The sequence below is a fragment of the Triticum dicoccoides genome, chromosome 7A (assembly GCF_002162155.2).
Source record: "Triticum dicoccoides isolate Atlit2015 ecotype Zavitan chromosome 7A, WEW_v2.0, whole genome shotgun sequence".
NCBI classification, from domain to species: domain Eukaryota; kingdom Viridiplantae; phylum Streptophyta; class Magnoliopsida; order Poales; family Poaceae; genus Triticum; species Triticum dicoccoides.
Genome location: NC_041392.1, coordinates 716,357,613 through 716,379,313, shown reverse-complemented (window position 1 = coordinate 716,379,313; position 21,701 = coordinate 716,357,613). Strand labels below are relative to the sequence as shown.

Genomic DNA, 21,701 nt, shown 5'->3' with positions numbered 1-21,701 from the left:
GTCTTTTTTTTCAGGAAACATGTATGTCAAATATTTTTGGGGAATAGGGGCATGGACACTTTTTTATGGTCGGGAATTGGGATATGGACTCTTTCCTTTTTTCGTTGTTGAGGAGGTGGACTCTTTTTTTAGAGGGACGTGGATTCTTTCTACAAATTGTGGTTGTAGGTGTTGTGTGAGGTTGTCCTTATTTCTTCGGATAGTGCAATGTAAATCGTAGGGTTAAGATTGATCAGTATACAGATTGAATGGTTAAGATATTTTTAATGATGTGGATTAATAAGGGGTCTCTATCTTCTTCTTAATTAATCAATGAGGCAAACCTTTTGCCCCCATTTAAAAAAAGATACATGCACATTACTTTATACCAATTTAATTATAAAGTAAAGTCCTTCCAAATATTTTCATCAATCTCAAACATTACATCACAAGAATGGATGGGCGCAACAATCTTCTGCATGGATTTGGCTTATTTATGGAGCAATATTAGGTTATTGAATGTTAAGATATTTGCATAACATTCTAGGGCAAAAAATGGATGGACGGAGCAATCTTCTCCATGCATATGGTTTATTTATGGAGTAAGTTCAGGTTATTAAATGTCCAAATATTTGCATAACATTCTAGAGCAAAATGGATGGATGCAACAATGTGCACCTTTATTGCTTTAGTGTATTGTAGCATGGGCATGGATACACGATTGTTTAGTGTCCACTATATGGATGTACAGTATGGATTTCCTTGCATTTAGAGTAGTTCTTAGTGTGTCTTCTACATGGATATGGCTTATTTATAGAGCAATATTAGGTTATTAAATGTGAAATAATACTATTCATTTCAAGTGTCTCATGTGTATTATTTAAAATTGGGCCATTAATGCATCCAAAAATTAGAATCCTGAGACTTAATGTTCATCATCAACTTTCATTTATTGTCAAAATTATAAATGACCGGATAATTGGGTGCATTAAGTGAATTCCTTACTAATATTATGTAACCCCACTATATATAGAAATGAACAACATGGCTAGCAAGCGCAGGCTAATTCTTGGATCAGCACACCCATATTGTGCCTCGAAAAGCACTAGGTTTTTTAAGTAATTCAAGTCTGTGTGCATGGAAAAGTACACGGAACATCTGCACCTACTAGTGCCACTCTCAGTACTTCTCCTTGTTTGCTTTGTTGTTCATGTTCAATGTAAGTAGCACGATATATGAAGAAGAATGGTTTCCATATAGTTAATTACATTGATTATTTTATAGTTACCATGTGTTTTGTCTAATATTTGTGCATGTGTGTGGAAAACTTCTATGGTGTTATGAAAATCTAGAGATGATACCCCACACGTTTTTGTGAGAATTGGATGCAATTATTTCTATGAAATTTGGCAGCATGAAAATTTAATATTTTGATTGGCAATACTGATAATTGAAACTAAAATACATATAATTTGTTATATTTTATTACTATATAGATATAGGATATTTGTTGAGTATGAATAGCGTGCATGTGCATGTTAAGTTGTGAATCTTTTCCCATTTATGGTGCATGGTGATAGTGGCATCTTTAGAGAATTAAAGTTAGTGGAGCATGTAGAGTAGAATAGTTGCATGTTAAGACAATTGAGTTAGTGGGTATCAACTACTTAGGTATATAGAATATTATTTATTCATTTGTTGTTTCATATTTTCCTTTGTTTTTCGTATGCATCCATAATACGTTGATTTAATTATTTTATTCTCTAGGTGGGAGAATTGAAGACATAGGTAACCAGGAGATCAAGCTACCACATGGATTGTGTGCACCACGTAAACAAATTGGAAAATGCGAGAACTATTGTTGGTGTTGTTTAGTGAGTCCAACCCCCTTCACAAACGTTTGGTATGACACGCCTGAAGATTGCGATGAGTATTGTCGAGCTTGAGTTACATGTTGACACTCTCGAATTAATCAAAAATAAATAAAATCATTAATCTTTGCGGCACCGTTCTAGTATATGCAAGAGACAAATGAAAATTACTTTTCATGATGATTATTAGCACTAGTCATCAACCCGTGCTACTGCACGGGCGAGTGATTCTAAATCAATTATGTTATATTAAATTAATGCTTGACCAACACAAACTTTGTATGTTTTAATACTATCATAGAATTATACATTTAGTTTTCTCAATCTATTTGGGGAGATATGGAGCCATGAAATACCATTGCCACTGGTTTAAGCTTTCAGTGCAAGGAAGATTGCAATAGTCACTCCATTCTATAATGTAGTGCATATAGATTTTTCTGTCCTCCCCCTATCCTCTCCTGTCCTCCCCTGTTCTCTCCTCCCCACCTACCCATCCACTCTCTGTCCTATCCCAAATCCAACTACCCCACATGGCGTCGAGCAAGAAGCTGAGATTCAGGTGGTGAACTCCAGAAAAGACACTAATCAACTACCCTAATCCCTCTACACTTAATTATTAACATCTACCTAGCTATATAGTAAGCAAAAACAAAATTTGTAGTACAAGACAGTGTGACTCACTTGAAGTTGTAAGGAAGTAGTATATCTTCATTGGTATTGATGCGCTTGAAGAACTCTAGCATGTTATTCTCTACATCTTTTTGATACCATTTGTATTTCCATGTGTCTTCATTAACGAAATTTGGGTCAATGAACCCAATGCCATAGCGTCCAGCTTTTTTCATTTCACACATCTTCATCCTCCATAATACCACAGTAAAGAATATAGTGAGGATAATTACAGGTAATGATCGATCAATGAGCACTATAGCTAGCTTGAGACTTAAATTACAGAAAGAAATCACTTACAGACAATAGCAACTGACGATAGATTTGTCGAGTGCATCTTGATTGAAAAAATAAAATAGTTCTAAATACTCAATGGAGACATCTCATGGAAGCAATCCTCCTCCTTGACATTCACCATGAGGGACTCTCGATTGGAACTCTTGGTAATTTTCATGTACCAATCATGCAATTCATACTTTCTCGTTGGGAGTTTCTTGACCTCCTCAGGCTTGACCAAAGATTCACCGCGGACATATTGCCGTTTTATGTCCTCCTCTCTAAGCGGAGACATGGGCTCAATCTCGAGGAGTTGTCCAATAGTGATACCGAGCATTTTAGCCTGGCTTCTATGCTCGTCAGTTATTACCAGCCGATTGCCCAGCTGGGGAACGGTTTGCCCACATGGGGCGCCGGTACTCTCATGTGTTGGCACAACAAGCGTGGGGGGGGGTCTGTTGGGGAACGTGGTAATTTCAAAAAAATTCCTACGCACACGCAAGATCATGGTGATGCATAGCAACGAGAGAGGAGAGTGTTGTCTACGTACCCTCATAGACCGGCAACGGAAGCGTTGACACAACGTAGAGGAAGTAGTCGTATGTCTTCCCGATCCGACCGATCCAAGTACCGAACATACGGCACCTCCGAGCACGTTCAACTCGGTGACGTCCCTCGAGCTCCGATCCAGCAAAGTGTTGAGGGAGAGTTTCATCAGCACAATGGTGTGATGATGGCCGACGCAGGGCTTTGCCTAAGCACCGCTACAATATGACCGAGGTGGAATATGGTGGAAGGGGGCACCCCACACGGCTAAGGAACGATCACGAAGATCAACTTGTGTGTCATGGGGTGCCCCCTTGCCCCCGTATATAAAGGAGGGAGAGGGGGAGGTGCGGCCGGCCCAAGGGGTGCGCCTGGAGGAGTCCTACTCCCACCGGGAGTAGGACTCCCCCTTCTTGCCTTGTTGGAAAAGGAAGGGGGAAGGGAGAAAGAGGAAAGGGGGGCGCCCCCCCCCTTCCTTGTCCTATTCGGACTAGGTGGGAGGGGGTGCGCGGCCGGCCCTCCTTTTCTCCCTTAGGGCCCATGTAGGCCCCATAACCCCCGGGGGGTTTCCGGTAACCCCCCGGTACTCCGGTAAAATCCCGATTTCACCCGGAACGTTTTTGATATCCAAATATAGGTTTCTAATATATCAATCTTTATGTATCGACCATTTCGAGACTCCTCGTCATGTCCGTGATCACATCCAGGACACCGAACAACCTTCGGTACATCAAAACACAAAAACCCTAATTACGATCGTCACCGAACTTTAAGCGTGCGGACCCTACAGGTTTGAGAACTATGTAGACATGACCGAGACATGTCTCCGGTCAATAACCAATAGCGGAACCTGGATGCTCATATTGGCTCCTACATATTCTATGAGGATCTTTATCGGTCAGACCGCATAACAATATACATTGTTCCCTTTGTCATCGGTATGTTACTTGCCCGAGATTCGATCGTTCGTATCTCAATACCTAGTTCAATCTCGTTACTGGAAAGTCTCTTTACTCGTTCCGTAATACATCATCCCGCAACTAACTTATTAGTTGCAATGCTTGCAAGGCTTGAGTGATGTGCATTACCGAGAGGGCCCAGAGATACCTCTCCGACAATCAGAGTGACAAATCCTAATCTCGAAATACGCCAACCCAACAAATACCTTCAGAGACACCTCTAGAGCACCTTTATAATCACCCAGTTATGTTGTGACGTTTGGTAGCACACAAAGTGTTCCTCCGGTAAACGGGAGTTGCATAATCTCATAGTCATAGGAACATATATAAGTTATGAAGAAACCAATAGCAACAAACTAAACGATCAAGTGCTAAGCTAATGGAATGGGTCAAGTCAATCACATCATTCTCCTAATGATGTGATCTCGTTAACCAAATAACAACTCATGTCTATGGTTAGGAAACATAACCATCTTTGATCAACGAGCTAGTCAAGTAGAGGCATACTAGTGACACTCTATTTGTCTATGTATTCACACATGTATTATGTTTCCGGTTAATACAATTCTAGCATGAATAATAAACATTTATCATGGTACAAGGAAATAAATAATAACTTTATTATTGCCTCTAGGGCATATTTCCTTCAGTCTCCCACTTGCACTAGAGTCAATAATGTAGATTACACAGTAATGATTCTAACACCCATGGAGCCTTGGTGTTGATCATGTTTTGCTCGTGGAAGAGGCTTAGTCAGCGGGTCTGCAACATTCAGATCCGTATGTATCTTGCAAATTTCTATGTCTCCCACTTGGACTAAATCCCGAATGGAATTGAAGCGTCTCTTGATGTGCTTGGTTCTCTTGTGGAATCTGGATTCCTTTGCCAAGGCAATTGCGCCAGTATTGTCACAAAAGATTTTCATTGGACCCGATGCACTAGGTATGACACCTAGATCGGATATGAACTCCTTCATCCAGACTCCTTCATTTGCTGCTTCCGAAGCAACTATGTACTCCGCTTCACATGTAGATCCCGCCATGACGCTTTGTTTAGAACTGCACCAACTAACAGCTCCACCGTTTAATGTAAACACATATCCGGTTTGCGATTTAGAATCGTCCGGATCAGTGTCAAAGCTTGCATCAACGTAACCATTTACGATGAGCTCTTTGTTACCTCCATATACGAGAAACATATCGTTAGTTCTTTTCAGGTACTTCAGGATGTTCTTGACCGCTGTCCAGTGATCACTCCTGGATTACTTTGGTACCTCCGTGCTAGACTTATAGCAAGGCACACATCAGGTCTGGTACGCAGCATTGCATACATGATAGAGCCTATGGCTGAAGCATAGGGAACATCCTTCATTTTCTCTCTATCTTATGAAGTGGTCGGACATTGAGTCTTACTCAACTTCACACCTTGTAACACAGGCAAGAACCCTTTCTTTGCTTGATCCATTTTGAACTTCTTCAAAACTTTGTCAAGGTATGTGCTTTGTGAAAGTCCAATTAAGCATCTTGATCTATCTCTATAGATCTTAATGCCCAATATGTAAGCAGCTTCACCGAGGTCTTTCATTGAAAAACTCTTATTCAAGTATCCCTTTATGCTATCCAGAAACTCTATATTATTTCCAATCAATAATATGTCATCCACATATAATATCAGAAATGCTACGGAGCTCCCACTCACTTACTTGTAAATACAAGCTTCTCCAAAAGTCTGTATAAAACCAAATGCTTTGATCACACTATCAAAGCGTTTATTCCAACTCCGAGAGGCTTGCACCAGTCCATAAATGGATCGCTGGAGCTTGCACACTTTGTTAGCTCCCTTTGGATCGACAAAACCTTCTGGTTGCATCATATACAACTCTTCTTCCAGAAATCCATTCAGGAATGCAGTTTTGACATCCATTTGCCAAATTTCATAATCATAAAATGCGGCAATTGCTAACATGATTCGGACAGACTTAAGCATAGTACGGGTGAGAAGGTCTCATCGTAGTCAATCCCTTGAACTTGTCGAAAACCTTTCGCAACAAGCCGAGCTTTGTAGACAGTAACATTACCGTCAGCGTCAGTCTTCTTCTTGAAGATCCATTTATTCTCAATTACTTGTCGATCAACGGGCAAGTCAACCAAAGTCCACACTTTGTTCTCATACATGGATCCCATCTCAGATTTCATGGCTTCTAGCCATTTTGCGGAATCTGGGCTCACCGTCGCTTCTTCATAGTTCGTAGGTTCATCATGATCTAGTAGCATGACTTCCAGAACAGGATTACCGTACCACTCTGGTGCGGATCTTACTATGGTTATTCTACGAGGTTCGGTAGTAACTTGATCTGAAGTTTCATGATCATTATCATTAGCTTCCTCACTAATTGGTGTAGGTGTCACAGAAACCAGTTTGTGTGATGTACTACTTTCCAATAAGGGAGCAGGTACACTTACCTCATCAAGTTCTACTTTTCTCCCACTCACTTCTTTCGAGAGAAACTCCTTCTCTAGAAAAACTCCGAATTTAGCAACAAAAGTCTTGCCTTCGGATCTGTGATAGAAGGTGTACCCAACAGTCTCCTTTGGGTATCCTATGAAGACACATTTCTCCGATTTGGGTACGAGCTTATCAGGTTGAAGCTTTTTCACATAAGCATCGCAGCCCCAAACTTTCAGAAACAACAATTTTGGTTTCTTGCCAAACCACAGTTCATAAGGCATCGTCTCAACGGATTTTGATGGTGTCCTATTTAACGTGAATGCAACCGTCTCTAAAGCATAACCCCAAAACGATAGCGGTAAATCAGTAAGAGACATCATAGATCGCACCATATCTAATAAAGTACGATTACGACGTCCGGACACACCATTACGCTGTGGTGTTCCGGGTGGCGTGACTTGCGAAACTATTCCGCATTGTTTCAAATGTAGACCAAACTCGTAACTCAAATATTCTCCTCCATGATCAGATCGTAGAAACTTTATTTTCTTGTTACGATGATTTTCAACTTCACTCTGAAATTCTTTGAACTTTTCAAATGTTTCAGACTTATGTTTCATTATGTAGATATACCCATGTCTGCTTAAATCATCTATGAAGGTGAGAAAATAACGATATCCGCCACGAGCCTCAACATTCATTGGACCACATACATCTGTATGTATGATTTCCAACAAATCCGTTGCTCTCTCCATAGTACCGGAGAACGGCGTTTTAGTCATCTTACCCATGAGGCACGGTTCGCAAGTACCAAGTGATTCATAATCAAGTGGTTCCAAAAGTCCATCAGTATGGAGTTTCTTCATGCGCTTTACACCGATATGACCTAAATGGCAGTGCCACAAATAAGTTGCACTATCATTATCAACTCTGCATCTTTTGATTTCAACATTATGAATATGTGTATCACTACTATCGGATTCATTAAAAATAGACCACTCTTCAAGGGTGCATGACCATAAAAGATATTACTCATATAAATAGAACAACCATTATTCTCTAATTTAAATGAATAACCGTCTCGCATCAAACAAGATCCAGATATAATGTTCATGCTCAACGCTGGCACCAAATAACAATTATTTAGGTCTAATACTAATCCCGAAGGTAGATGTAGAGGTAGCGTGCCAACCGCGATCACATCGACTTTGGAACCATTTCCCACGCGCATCGTCACCTCGTCCTTAGCCAATCTTCACTTAATCTGTAGCCCCTGTTTCGAGTTGCAAATGTTAGCAATAGAACCAGTATCAAATACCCAGGTACTACTGTGAGCATTAGTAAGGTACACATCAATAACATGTATATCACATATACCTTTGTTCACTTTGCCATCCTTCTTATCCGCCAAATACTTGGGGCAGTTCCGCTTCCAGTGACCAGTCTGCTTGCAGTAGAAGCACTCAGTCTCAGGCTTAGGTCCAGACTTGGGTTTCTTCTCCTGAGCAGCAACTTGTTTGCTGTTCTTCTTGAAGTTCCCTTTCTTCTTCCCTTTGCCCTTTTTCTTGAAACTGGTGGTCTTATTGACCATCAACACTTGATGCTCCTTTGTGATTTCTACCTCCACGGCTTTTAGCATCGCGAAGAGCTTAGGAATAGTCTTATTCATCCCTTGCATATTATAGTTCATCACGAAGCTTTTGTAGCTTGGTGGCAGTGGTTGAAGAACTCTGTCAATGACACTATCAACAGGAAGATTAACCCCCAAGTTGAGTCAAGTGATTATGATACCCAGACATTTTGAGTATATGTTCACTGACAGAACTATTCTCCTCCATCTTGTAGCTATAGAACTTATTGGAGACTTCATATCTCTCAATCCGGGCATTTGCTTGAAATATTAACTTCAACTCCTGCAACATCTCATATGCTCCATGACGTTCAAAATGTCGTTGAAGACCCGATTCTAAGCCATAAAGCATGGCACACTGAACTATCGAGTAGTCATCAGATTTGCTCTGCCAGACGTTCATAACATCTGGTGTTGCTCCTGCAGCAGGCTTGGCACTTAGCGGTGCTTCCAGGATGTAATTCTTCTGTGCAGCAATGAGGATAATCCTCAAGTTACGGACCCAGTCCGTGTAATTGCTACCATCATCTTTCAACTTTGCTTTCTCAAGGAACGCATTAAAATTCAACGGAACAACAGCACGAGCCATCTATCTACAATCAAGCATAGACAAGCAAGATACTATCAGGTACTAAGTTCATGATAAATTTAAGTTCAATTAATCATATTACTTAAGAACTCCCACTAAGAACGATATCCCTCTAATCCTCTAAGTGATCACGTGATCCAAATCAACTAAACCATGTCCGATCATCACGTGAGATGGAGTAGTATCAATGGTGAACATCAATATGTTGATCATATCTACTATATGATTCACGCTCGACCTTTCCGTCTCCGTGTTCTGAGGCCATATCTGTTATATGCTAGGCTCGTCAAGTTTAACCTGAGTATTCCGCGTGTGCAACTGTTTTGCACCCGTTGTATTTGAACGTAGAGCCTATCACACCCGATCATCATGTGGTGTCTTAGCACGAAGAACTTTCGCAACGGTGCATACTCAGGGAGAACACTTATACTTTGATAATTTAGTGAGGGGTCATCTTATAATGCTACCGTCAATCAAAGCAAGATAAGATGCATAAAAGATAAACATCACATGCAATCAATATAAGTGATATGATATGGCCATCATCATCTTGTACTTGATCTCCATCTCCGAAGTACCGTCATGATCACCATCGTCACCGGCGCGACACCTTGATCACCATCGTAGCATCGTTGTCGTCTCGCCAATCTTATGCTTCCACGACTATCGTCACCGCTTAGTGATAAAGTAAAGCATTACAGCGCGATTGTATTGCATACAATAAAGCGACAACCATATGGCTCCTGCCAGTTGCCGATAACTCGGTTACAAAACATGATCATCTCATACAATAAAATTTAGCATCATGTCTTGACCATATCACATCACAACATGCCCTACAAAAACAAGTTAGACGTCCTCTACTTTGTTGTTGCAAGTTTTACGTGGCTGCTACGGGCTTAGTAAGAACCGTTCTTACCTACACATCAAAACCACAACGATAGTTTGTCAAGTTGGTGTTGTTTTAACCTTCGCAAGGACCGGGCATAGCCACACTTGGTTCAACTAAAGTTGGAGAAACTGACACCCGCCAGCCACCTGTGTGCAAAGCACGTCGGTAGAACCAGTCTCGCGTAAGCGTACGCGTAATGTCGGTCCGGGCCGCTTCATCCAACAATACCGCCGAACCAAAGTATGACATGCTGGTAAGCAGTATGACTTATATCGCCCACAACTCACTTGTGTTCTACTCGTGCACAACCTCAACGCATAAAACCTAGGCTCGGATGCCACTGTTGGGGAACGTAGTAATTTCAAAAAATTCCTACACACACGCAAGATTATGGTGATGCATAGCAACGAGAGAGGAGAGTGTTGTCTACGTACCCTCGTAGACCGGCAAGAGGAAGCGTTGACACAACGTAGAGGAGGTAGTCGTACGTCTTCCCGATCCGACTGATCCAAGTACCGAACATACAGCACCTCCGAGTTCTGCACACGTTCAACTCGGTGACGTCCCTCGAGCTCCGATCCAGCAAAGTGTTGAGGGAGAGTTTCATCAGCATGACGGCGTGATGACGGTGATGATGTTCTACCGACGCAGGGCTTTGCCTAAGCACCGCTATGATATGACCGAGGTGGAATATGGTGGAAGGGGGCACCGCACACGGCTAAGGAACGATCACGAAGATCAACTTGTGTGTCATGGGGTGCCCCCTTGCCCCGTATATAAAGGAGGGAGAGGGGAAGGTGCGGCCGGCCCAAGGGGTGCGCCTGGAGGAGTCCTACTCCCACCGGGAGTAGGACTCCCCCTTCTTGCCTTGTTGGAAAAGGAAGGGGGGAGGGAGAAAGAGGAAAGGGGGGCGCCCCCCCTTCCTTGTCCTATTTGGACTAGGAGGGGGAGGGGGCACGCGGCCTGCCCTGGCCGGCCCTCCTCTTCTCCCTTAGGGCCCATGTAGGCCCAATAACCCCCGGGAGGGTTCCGGTAACCCCCCGGTACTCCGGTAAAATCCCGATTTCACCCGGAACATTTCCGATATCCAAATATAGGCTTCCAAGATATCAATCTTTATGTCTCGACCATTTCGAGACTCCTCGTCATGTTCGTGATCACATCCAGGACACCGAACAACCTTCGGTACATCAAAACACAAAAACCCTAATTACGATCATCACCGAACTTTAAGCGTGCGGACCCTACAGGTTTGAGAACAATGTAGACATGACCGAGACATGTCTCCGGTCAATAACCAATAGCGGAACCTGGATGCTCATATTGGCTCCTACATATTCTATGAGGATCTTTATCGGTCAGACCGCATAACAATATACATTGTTCCCTTTGTCATCGGTATGTTACTTGCCCGAGATTCGATCGTTCGTATCTCAATACCTAGTTCAATCTCGTTACCGGAAAGTCTCTTTACTCGTTCCGTAATACATCATCCCGCAACTAACTTATTAGTTGCAATGCTTGCAAGGCTTGAGTGATGTGCATTACCGAGAGGGCCCAGAGATACCTCTCCGACAATCAGAGTGACAAATCCTAATCTCGAAATACGCCAACCCAACAAATACCTTCAGAGACACCTGTAGAGCACCTTTATAATCACCCAGTTATGTTGTGACGTTTGGTAGCACACAAAGTGTTCCTCCGGTAAACTGGAGTTGCATAATCTCATAGTCATAGGAACATATATAAGTTATGAAGAAACCAATAGCAACAAACTAAACGATCAAGTGCTAAGCTAATGGAATGGGTCAAGTCAATCACATCATTCTCCTAATGATGTGATCCCGTTAACCAAATAACAACTCATGTCTATGGTTAGGAAACATAACCATCTTTGATCAACGAGCTAGTCACGTAGAGGCATACTAGTGACACTCTGTTTGTCTATGTATTCACACATGTATTATGTTTCCGGTTAATACAATTCTAGCATGAATAATAAACATTTATCATGGTACAAGGAAATAAATATTAACTTTATTATAGCCTCTAGGGCATATTTCCTTCAGGGTCGATTGCGCCGCCTGTTCTCCCAGCTGGGGAACAGTTCTCCCGCATTTTTTGCCAGCTACTTGGCTCGATCTCGATCTTCACTCCTTCTGTAGTCATGCTCGATGTGCCTTCCTGATTTGGAGCTCATAGTCTGAGTCAACAGGCTTCGGAGATGGTGGTCTAGCCATACGAATAAAGTGGTCAATCTTTTCCTCAGGCACTTTCTCACTTGGCGGCGGTGCCGGTTTCGGTCCAAAATGGGCGTCCACTTGGGCCTTCACTATGGCTGCATTTTTCTCGTCGGTCATGTTGTAAGGCCTCAGAGAAGAGGAGTGAGGCTTGGACCATATTGAAATCGCTTGCCTCCGCATGTACCTCCTGTACTACCTCGACTTGTACCGCTACGCACCATAGATGCGGCAGCTCTCTTCTGCGATTGCTGAAGCGACAGAGACGGCTGACGTGGCTGAGTTGGAGCAGGAAGAGTGCCCTGACACTGTGCCAGACTTGAAGCAGGAGGAGTGGCCTGACGCGGTGTCGGACTTGAAGCAGGAGGAGTGCCCTAATGTTGTGCCGAATTTGAAGCGGGAGGAGTGGCCTAATGATGTGCCGAACTTGGAGGAGGATGAGTGGCCTGACGCGTTGGTGGACTTGGAGGAGCGGGAGTCTACTGACGCGGTGGCGGACTTCGAGCAGGAGTTGGCTGACGCGGTGTCAGTGGCCTTGGAAAGATGATGCAATCCTTTCTCCATAGGATGATACGATGTTTGGCCTCTCCCAGTGTGTGCTCCTCGTTACCTCCAGGAATGTCAAGCTCTAGCCCCGAATATTGGTCCACCACTTCATCAACCTGGACACGAGCATAGACAGCTGGAATCGGGTTGCAATGGAAGGTTGCTTCGGGGGAATTTGTATAAGCAATGGCTTCCGCCACCTTCATGCATATGTTCTTCATTTTGAAGTGTAGCTCACAGTTATTGTTCCCCATGAAGTCATCCACAGGGTATCTATCTAGCAGTGCATCGCCCGGGGCGGAACCTATGCTGCTTCTCGGCATGGATGGGACGGTGCTATCCAATGCTGGATCATCCGCTAGCTGCTACCAATGCTGAGACCCCTTTTCCTAGCTAAGTGAGTCGATCTGTTGCTGCTGCCGCTGGAATTTGAGTGCCAAGTCCGCATGCGCTGATTCTAGGCCTTGAAGGCGTTCTAGTTCCTGCTTCCTCCGCTCCTCCTCCAGCTTCCGCTTCTTCTCCTCCTCCATCTTCCTTCTTGCACGGGTTTGATACGTCTCCAACGTATCTATAATTTTTTATTGTTCCATGCTATTATCTTATCTATTTTGGATGTTAATGGGCTTTATTTTACACTTTTATATTATTTTTTGGACTAACCTATTAACCCAAGGCCCAATGCAAATTGCTGTTTTTTTTGCCTATTTCAGTGTTTCACAGAAAAGGAATATCAAACGGAGTCCAAACGGAATGAAACCTTTGGAAGGGTGATTTTTAAAACAAACGTGGTCCAGAGGACTTGGAGTGGACGTCAAGAAACATACGAGGAGTCCACGAGGCAGGGGGTGCGCCTACCCCCCTGGGCGCGCCCTCCCCCTCGTGGGCCCCTCGTGGTTCAACCGACCTACTTCTTCCCCCTATATATGTTCACATACCCCAAAAACATCCAGGAGCACCACGAAACCCTATTTTCACCGCCGCAACCTTCTGTACCCAAGAGATCCCATCTTGGGGCCTTTTCCGGAGCTTCGCCGGAGAGGGCACCGATCATGGAGGGCCTCTACATCAACTCCATGGCCCCTCCGATGATGTGTGAGTAGTTTACGTCAGACCTTCGGGTCCATAGTTATTAGCTAGATGGCTTCTTCTCTCTCTTTGGATCTCAATATAAAGTTCTCCTTGATTTTCTTGGAGATCTATTCGATGTAACTCTTTTTGCGGCGTGTTTGTCGAGATCCGATGAATTGTGGGTTTATGATCAAGTCTATCTATGAACAATATTTGATTCTTCTCTGAAATCTTTTATGCGTGATTGGTTATCTTTGCAAGTCTCTTCGAATTATCAGTTTGGTTTGGCCTACTAGATTGATCTTTCTTGCAATGGTAGAAGTGCTTAGCTTTGGGTTCAATCTTGCGGTGCTCGATCCCAGTGACAGAAAGGGAAACGACCGTATTGTATTGTTGCCATCGAGGATAAAAAGATGGGGTTTATATCATATTTCTTGAGTTTATCCCTCTACGTCATGTCATCTTACCTAAGGCGTTACTCTGTTCTTATGAACTTAATATTCTAGATGCATGCTGGATAGGGGTCGATGTGTGGAGTAATAGTAGTAGATGCAGGCAAGAGTCGGTCTACTTGTCACGGACGTGATGCCTATATACATGATCATGCCTAGATATTCCCATAATTATTCACTTTTCTATCAATTGCTCGACAGTAATTCGTTCACCCGCCATAATACTTATGCTATCTTGAGAGAAGCCACTAGTGAAATATATGGCCCCCGGGTCTATTTTCCATCATATAAGTTTCCAATCTATTTTACTTTGCAATCATTACTTTCAATCTATATCATAAAGTACGAAAAATATTTATCTTATCATTATTATCTCTATCATATCTCAATCTCGTAAGTGGCCGTGAAGGGATTGATGACCCCTTTATCGCGTTGGTTGCGAGGTTCTTATTTGTTTGTGTAGGTACGAGGGACTTGCATGTGTCCTCCTACCGGATTGATACCTTGGTTCTCAAAAACTGAGGGAAATACTTACGCTACTTTGCTGCATCACCCTTTCCTCTTCAAGGGAAAACCAGCGCAGTGCTCAAGAGGTAGCAAGAAGGATTTCTGGCGTCGTTGCCGGGGAGTCTAAGCACAACTCAAGACATACCAAGTACCCATCCCAAACTCTTATCCCTCACATTACATTATTTGCCATTTGCCTCTCGTTTTCCTCTCCCCCCACTTCACCCTTGCCGTTTTATTCGCCCTCTTTTCCGTTCCCCTTCTCTTTTCTAGTTTGCCTCTTTTTGCTTGTTTCTTGCTTGCTTGTGTGTTGGATTGCTTGCTTGTCACGATGGCTCAAGATAACACTAAATTGTGTGACTTTTCGAATACCAACAATAATGATTTTATTCGCACTCTGATTGCTCCTCTTACCGATGCTGAATCTTGTGAAATTAATGCTGCCTTGCTGAATCTTGTCGTGAAAGATCCGTTTTCCGGCCTTCCTAGTGAAGATGCCGCTACCCATCTAAACAACTTTGTTGATTTGTGTGATATGCAAAAGAATAAATATGTGGATAATGATATTTTTAAACTAAAGCTATTCCCGTTTTCTCTTAGAGGTCGTGCTAAAACTTGGTTTTCTTCTTTGCCTAAAAATAGTATCGATTCATGGAATAAGTGCAAAGATGCTTTTATCTATAAGTATGTTCCTCCCGCTAAGATTATCACTCTTAGAAATGATATTATGAATTTTAAGAAACTTGATCATGAACATGTTGCACAAGCTTGGGAGAGGATGAAATTAATGATACGTAATTGCCCTACACATGGTTTGAATCTTTGGATGATTATACAAAAAATTATGCCAGATTGAACTTTGCTTCTAGAAATCTTTTAGATTCGGCCGTGGGAGGCACTTTTATGAAAATCACATTAGGAGAAGCTACTAAACTCCTAGATAATATTATGGTTAATTATTCTCAATGGCATACTGAAAGATCTACTAATAAAAAGGTGCATGCTATAGAAGAAATCAATGTTTTGAGTAGAAAGATAGATGAACTTATGAAATTATTTGCTAATAAAGTGTTTCTTCTGATCCTAATGATATGCCTTTGTCTACATTGATTGATAATAATAATGAATCTATGGATGTGAATTTTGTTGGTAGGAACAATTTTGGAAATAACGCGTATAGAGGTAATTTTAATCCTAGGCCATTTCCTAGTAATTCCTCCAATAATTATGGTAATTACTACAACAATTCTAATGGAAATTATAATAAGATACCCTCTGATTTTCAATCTAATATTAAAGAGTTTATTAGTTCGCAAAAGAGTTTCAATTCTTTGATTGAAGAAAAATTGTCTAAGATTAATGAGCTGGGTAGGAACATGGATAGAATTTCTCTTGATATTGATTCTTCGAAACTTAGATCTATTCCACCTAAGTATGATATAAATGAGTCTCTCAAAGCCATGAGAATTTCCATTGATGAGTGCAAACAAAGAACCGCTAGGATGCGTGCTAAAAAAGATTGCTTTGTGAAAGCGTGTTCTTCTAGTTTCCATGACAATAAAGATGAAGATCTAAAAGTTATTGATGTGTCCCCTATTAAATCTTTGTTTTGCAATATGAATCTTGATAATGATGGGACTGGAGATGAGTCAACTTTAGTTAGAAGGCATACCAATGATTCGGAGTTTTTAGATCTTGATGCAAAAATTGATAAAAGTGGGATTGGAGAGGTCAAAACTATAAATAGCAATGAACTCACTATCTTGGATTTCAAGGAATTTAATTATGATAATTGTTCTTTAATAGATTATATTTCCTTTTTGCAATCCGTGCTAAATTCTCCGCATGTTTATAGTCAAAATAAAGCTTTTACTAAACATATAGTCGATGCTTTAATGCAATCTTTTGAAGAAAAGCTTGAATTGGAAGTTTCTATCCCTAGAAAACGTCATGATGAGTGGGAACCTACTATTAAAATTAAGATTAAAGATCATGAATTCTTTGCTTACGTGATTTGGGTGCTAGTGTTTCCACGATTCTTAAAACTTTGTGTGATTTGCTAGGTTTCCGTGAATTTGATGATTGTTCTTTAAACTTGCATCTTGTGGATTCCACCATTAAGAAACCTATGGGAAGAATTAATTATGTTCTTATTGTTGCAAATAGGAATTATGTGCCCGTGGATTTCATTGTCCTTGATATAGATTGCAATCCTACATGTCCTATTATTCTTGGTAGACCTTTCCTTAGAATGATTGGTGCAATTATTGATATGAAGGAAGGGAATATTAGATTACAATTTCCGTTAAGGAAGGGCATGGAACACTTTACTAGAAAGAAAATTAAATTACCTTATGAATATATTATGAGAGCCACTTATGGATTGCATACCAAAGATGATAATACCTAGATCTATCCTTGCTTTTATTCCTAGCTAGGGGCGTCAAACGATAGCGCCTGTTGGGAGACAACCCAATTTTATTTTTGTTTCTTGCTTTTTGATTATGTTTAGTGATAAATAATTCATCTAGCCTCTTCTTAGATGTGGTTTTATGCTTTCAATTAGTGTTTGTGCCAAGTAGAACCTTTGGGAAGACTTGGGGGAAGTCTTTGCGATCTTGCTGTAAAAAACAGAAACTTTAGCGCTCACGAGATTTGCTGCCATTTTTTTAATGGAGAGTGCTATTTAGTTAATTCTTTTTTCAGATGATTAATAGATAAATTCCTCTCGTCCAGCAATTTATTTTAGAATTTTTGTGGTTCCATAAGTATTCGAAACCTACAGATTACTACATATTGTTCTGTTTTTGAAAGATTCTGTTTTTCGTGTGTTGTCTGCTTATTTTGATGAATCTATGGCTAGTAATAGAGTTTATGAACCATAGAAAAGTTGGAATACAGTAGGTTAACACCAATATAAATAAATAATGAGTTCATTACAGTATCTTGAAGTGGTGGTTTGTTTTCTTTTACTAACGGAGCTCACGAGATTCTTCTTTAAGTTTTGTGTTGTGAAGTTTTCAAATTTTGGGTAAAGATTTGATGGACTATGGAACAAGGAGTGGCAAGAGCCTAAGCTTGGGGATGCTCAAGGCACCCCAAGGTAAAATCCAAGTACAACCAAAAGCCTAAGCTTGGGGATGCCCCGGAAGGCATCCCCTCTTTCGTCTTCGTCCATCGGTAACTTTACTTGGAGCTATATTTTTATTAACCACATGATATGTGTTTTGCTTGGAGCGTCTTGTATGATTTGTGTCTTTGCTTTTTAGTTTACCACAATTATCCTTTCTGTACACACCTTTTGGGAGAGACACACATGAATTGGAATTTATTAGAATACTCTATGTGCTTCACTTATATCTTTTGAGTTGGATAAGTTTTCCTCTAGTACTTCGCTTATATCTTTTAGAGCACGGCGGTGGTTATATTTTATAGAAATAAGTGATCTCTCATGCTTCACTTATATCATTTTGAGAGTCCTTTAGAACAGCATGGTAATTCACTGTGGTTATAAATTTTAAATGCTAAGATAAGTTGGATGCTTGATAGATTGTTTTGAGATATAAAGGTGGTAATATGAGAGGTGTGCTAGTTGAGTAATTGTGAAATTGATGAATACTTGTGTTGAAGTTGGCAAGTCTCGTAGCATGCATGTATGGTAAACATTATGTGACAAATTTGAAGCATCGGGTGTTCTTTGATTTCTTTCCTTATGAGTGGTGGTCGGGGACGAGCGATGGTCTTTTCCTACCAATCTATCCCCTAGGAGCATGCGCATAGTGCTTGGTTTTGATGACTTGTAGATTTTTGCAATAAGTATGTGAGTTCTTTATGACTAATGTTGAGTCCATGGATTATACCTACTCTCACCCTTCCATCATTGCTAGCCTCTTCGGTACCGTGCATTGCCCTTTCTCACCTTGAGAGTTGGTGCAAACTTCGCCGGTGCATCCAAACCCCGTGATATGATATGCTCTATCACACATAAGCCTCATTATATCTTCCTCAAAACAGCCACCATACCTACCTATTATGGCATTTCCATAGCCATTCCGAGATATATTGCCATGCAACTTTCCACCGTTCCATTTATTATGACATGCATCATCATTGTCATATTGCTTTGCATGATCATGTAGTTGAGATCGTATTTGTGGCAAAGCCACCATGTTTAAATTTTCATACATGTCACTCTTGATTCATCGCAATCCCGGTACACCGCCGGAGGCATTCACGTAGAGTCATATTTTTTCTAAGTATCGACTTGTAATTCTTGAGTTTAAGTAAATAAAAGTGTGATGATCATCATTAGAGCATTGTACCATGTGAGGAAAGGATGATGGAGGCTATGATTCCCCCACAAGTCGGGATGAGACTCTGGACGAAAAAAAAGAGGCCATAAAAATAAAAAAAAGGCCCAAACAAAAAATGAGAGAAAAAGAGAGAAGGGACAATGTTACTATCCTTTTTCCACACTTGTGCTACAAAGTAGCACCATGATCTTCATGATAGAGAGTCTCTTATTTTGTCACTTTCATATACTAGTGGGAATTTTTCATTATAGAACTTGGCTTGTATATTCCAATGATGGGCTTCCTCAAATGCCCTAGGTCTTCGTGAGCAAGCAAGTTGGATGCACACCCACTTAGTTTCTTTGATGAGCTTTCATATATTTATAGTTGTAGTGCATCTGTTGCATGGCAATCCCTACTCCTTGCATTGACATCAATCGGTGGGCATCTCCATAGCCCATTTATTAGCCGCGTCAATGTGAGAGTTTCTCCCTTTTTTCTTCTCACACAACCTCAATCATCATATTCTATTCCACCCATACTGTTATGTCCATGTTCGCGCTCATATATTGCGTAAAAGTTGAAAGAGTTTGAAAAGGCTAAGTATGAAACAATTTCTTGGCTTGTCATCGGGGTTGTGCATGATGGGAGCATTTTGTGTGACGAAAATGAAGCATGGCCAAACTATATGATTTTGTACGGATAAGTTTTCTTTGGCTATGGTATTTTGATAAGACATAATTGCTTGATTAGCATACTTGGAGTATTACTATTTTTATGTCAACAATAAACTTTTATCTTGAATCTTTGGGATCTGAACATTCATGCCATATTAGAGAAAAATACATTGAAAGAACATGCTAGAAAGCATTCCACATCAAAAATTCTGTTTTTATCATTTACCTACTCGAGGACGAGCAGGAATTAAGCTTGGGGATGCTGATACGTCTCCAACGTATCTATAATTTTTTATTGTTCCATGTTATTATATTATCTGTTTTGGATGTTAATGGGCTTTATTTTACACTTTTATATTATTTTTGGTACTAACCTATTAACCCAGGCCCAGTGCAAATTGCTGTTTTTTGGTCTATTTCAGTGTTTTGCAGAAAAGGAATATCAAACGGAGTACAAACGGAATGAAACCTTTGGGAGCGTGATTTTTGGAACAAACGTGATCCAGAGGACTTGGAGTGGACGTCAAGAAACATACGAGGAGTCCACGAGGCAGGGGGTGCACCTACCCCCTGGGCGCGCCCTCCCTCCTCGTGGGCCCCTCATGGCTCAACCGACCTACTTCTTCCTCCTATATATGTTCACATACCCCGAAAACATCTAGGAGCACCACGAAACCCTATTTCTACTGCCCCAGCCTTCTGTACCCAAGAGATCCCATCTTGGGGCCTTTTCCGGTGCTCCGCCGGAGAGGGCATCGATCACGGAGGGCCTCTACATCAACTCCATGGCCCCTCCGATGATGTGTGAGTAGTTTACTTTAGACCTTAGGGTCCATAGTTATTAGCTAGATGGCTTCTTCTCTCTCTTTGGATCTCAATACAAAGTTCTCCTCGATCTTCTTGGAGATCTATTCGATGTAACTCTTTTTGCGGTGTGTTTGTCGAGATCCGATGAATTGTGGTTTATGATCAAGTCTATCTATGAACAATATTTGATTCTTCTCTGAAATCTTCTATGCATGATTGGTTATCTTTGCAAGTCTCTTCGAATTATCAGTTTGGTTTGGCCTACTAGATTGATCTTTCTTGCAATGGGAGAAGTGCTTAGCTTTGGGTTCAATCTTGCGGTGCTCGATCCCAGTGACAGAAAGGGAAACGACATGTATTGTATTGTTGCCATCGAGGATAAAAAGATGGGGTTTATATCATATTGCTTGAGTTTATCCCTCTACATCATGTCATCTTACCTAAGGCGTTACTCTGTTCTTATGAACTTAATACTCTAGATGCATGCTGGATAGCGGTCGATGTGTGCAGTAATAGTAGTAGATGCAAGCAGGAGTCGGTCTACTTGTCACGGACGTGATGCCTATATACATGATCATGCCTAGATATTCTCATAATTATTCGTTTTTCTATCAATTGCTCGACAGTAATTCGTTCACCCGCCGTAATACTTATGCTATCTTGAGAGAAGCCACTAGTGAAACCTATGGCCCCCGGCTCTATTTTCCATCATATAAGTTTCCAATCTATTTTACTTTGCAATCTTTACTTTCAATCTATATCATAAAAGTACCAAAAATATTTATCTTATCATTATTATCTCTATTAGATCTCACTCTCGTAAGTGACCATGAAGGGATTGACAACCCCTTTATCGCGTTGGTTGCAAGGTTCTTATTTGTTTGTGTAGGTATGAGGGACTTGCGTGCCGCCCCCTACTGGATTGATACGTTGGTTCTAAAAAACTGAGGGAAATACTTACGCTACTTTATTGCAACACCCTTTCCTCTTCAAGGGAAAACCAACGCAGTGCTCAAGAGGTAGCAGGGTTCTGTAATCGGCGTTCCATTCCGAAATGCCCTCATACCACGGAACAACGCCCTTGCCTCGTGTTCTTCCCCGGTGTTCAGGATTTCCCAGGGCGCGCGTAACCTCGTCGTTCTCTCTGTTGGGCGTGAACACCCCCTTTCGAGCATCTTCTATTGCTTGAAGTAACTTATCTTCGGCTCTTTAAGACTTGCATTCTTCGAAACCTGGCCTGTCTTCGGGTCCAA

General features: G+C 41.4%; 1 long non-coding RNA gene across 1 annotated transcript; it reads left to right on the top strand.

Annotated features, from left to right (window-relative positions):
• The first annotated feature begins 1,053 nt into the window (after positions 1–1,053).
• LOC119328632 lies at positions 1,054–1,985 on the top strand. Its single transcript, XR_005159066.1, has 2 exons — positions 1,054–1,198; positions 1,747–1,985. It is a non-coding gene; the product is annotated as an uncharacterized LOC119328632 (long non-coding RNA).
• The last annotated feature ends 19,716 nt before the right edge of the window (positions 1,986–21,701 follow it).